This window comes from Rhagoletis zephyria, unplaced genomic scaffold (genome assembly GCF_001687245.7).
Source record: "Rhagoletis zephyria isolate East Lansing unplaced genomic scaffold, Rhagoletis_zephyria_1.1 Rzeph_scaffold_00234, whole genome shotgun sequence".
NCBI classification, from domain to species: domain Eukaryota; kingdom Metazoa; phylum Arthropoda; class Insecta; order Diptera; family Tephritidae; genus Rhagoletis; species Rhagoletis zephyria.
The window spans coordinates 344647-346942 of record NW_016157318.1 but is presented as its reverse complement, the minus strand read 5'-3'; the positions used below and the strand labels follow the sequence as shown (position 1 = coordinate 346942).

Sequence of the window (2296 nt, the reverse complement as noted above, 5' to 3'; positions counted from 1 at the left end):
CACTGTATGAACTATAAATATTTACTGTAAAATGTAGCTAGAGGCTGCAATTTTTATTTTTAAATGCACTTTTCACAATATATTTTCAATAAGGTAAATTATGTAGTACACATTACAAAAAAGAAAATAAAATGTTAGCAATAATATTAGAAGTACAATTTAAGACGTTCGTGTGTATTTTAACTTTGTTGCTTGGAATTAACAATCTATTTTACAACGCTTTTATCAACTTGCAATGTTGTGTTCCAGAAACTTNCATCAAGCACTGTCTTGGCATTTTATACCGCCTGCGGCGCCGCACATGGGTGGCCTGTGGTAGTCAGGAGTAAAAAGTTTTAAAACTCACTTTAAAAAGATAGCCTCAGGATGTAAATATACTTTCGAAGAACTCAGTACGCTCTTATGTAGAATTGAGGCGTGTCTCAACTCCCGACCTCTGAGCCCAGCCTCAAACGAGCCAACTGATCTGGAGCCCCTCACTCCAGGCCACTTCTTAATCGGTGGACACATTTTAGCGCCACCAGAAATCGATGTAAACGAAAACCCTGTATCGATAGTTAACCGGTGGCAAAAGCTAAAAGCATTACACCAGCACTTCTGCAGAAGATGGAAGACCGAATATCTCACAGAACTACAGAAACGCTTAAAATGGAAGCGTCCTCAATCCAACGTAGAACTTGAAGATCTAGTCGTTATAAAGGAGGACAACCTACGGCTTAACGAGTGGAGACTGGGAAGAGTGGTAAAGTTGCACCCAGGTTCCGACAACCGAGTGCGCGTAGTTGATCTTATGACCGAAAAGGGGGGAGTGACAAGACCACTGGTGAAACTGGTACTATAACCACGCAACATGGTGAAAACTAATGAACCAACAGCTTCTACGTAATCAATGTCAAGTGTAAACCTTTAGGGTTCTTAAAAACAAAAAAATTATCAAAATTTACTGAATTCCACTTCTGCTACTCCTATCATATCCCACCTCATTAGTTTGCTCACATTAAAAAAAAAAAACATAAAATCTCAATAGCAGCAAATAAGCGGAGATTGCCAATTTGTTAAACAATATGATCCCAGATGAATTAGTAAGAGAGTTTATTTTTCGCAGAATAATCTTTTCACAACAACGCAAATGTGCAAATGAAATTCAAAATTTTAAACAATCACTGCCAAACATTCTTACTACTTCACCTGGTATAGCTGCATCAGGGACAAACAACAGTATACATACTTATGCATAATCAGGAGACAACTTACCGCAACTCCCACTGAGCTCCTGGAGTCTTTGTTGTCAGCTTCGAGTGAGGAATCAATTCACTTCAGTTTCGGGAGCTCATCCATTTCGAATACTTGGTTGGCCAGTTGATCACCCGCATACTCAGCGGCAGGCTACCAACATTATAGCATTCAATTGTCATCAGATTTTTTTTTCGATTTTCGTTTAACACTCTTTGCTTAACCTTGTTCTGTAGTTAACTTAGTTGTTTAGGCACACCACTGTCTAGAAATTAAACTTATTCACCCTGATTACAAATTCTCGTTCACCGTGCAGTTCAAATCGCTACACGGATTTTCTTTGCTGATCACCCCCTGTTGCACGTAAACACTATAACGCATGGATTTATCTGGGACTGCTTCAACAGCATTTAATAATTAATATTTAAAAATAATTAAGATCCAGCATTTGTCATAATGGTAATATACGTGCGGAAATTCCTGCAAATCGTGTTTACCAAATATAAACAGCAGTTGAGTAAACGAATAGAATCCTGGTTTTCGTTTTTATATTATCAGCCATACTTATGATCTTCACGAATATAGGTGTATGTGTATGTACGCACAACCAAGAAAAAACAAGTAAATAGTAAAATCAATTCTGATTTAACGAGAGTGTTTTAAAGCCAAATTAATTGTTAGTGAAATATTCTTCAGCTAATACCCTGACATAGCCTTTAAAATGAGAACAACACTGTATGTTTAGGCCAACGGCCTAAATTTGTCGCAGCATTTTCGACCCACCCTAATGCTTAACATAGCTTCATTATTATGTCAACTGTCGAACTGTTTACCACTATGTTACTTATGCTAAAATGTCCCTTCGGTAAATATACAGTTCGACAGGCTACAGTAAGAATAAATTTAAACCGGTCACTTACTTGTTTTCCGAGAGTGAATCCAAGAGGACGCGTTCCAGCCATTGTGTTCCTGAGTCAAATCAAAGGTAACCTGTAAAACCAAATATATACATACATATATTAATACCAATATCGATATTGAATAAACACGAATTTATATTTAA

General features: G+C 37.2%; 1 protein-coding gene across 1 annotated transcript in view; it reads left to right on the top strand.

Moving 5' to 3' along the window:
• LOC108358308 (uncharacterized) overlaps positions 1-2296 on the top strand; it is a 13151-nt gene that overhangs the window by 6618 nt on the left and 4237 nt on the right. The gene's annotated exons all lie outside the window — the stretch shown is intronic.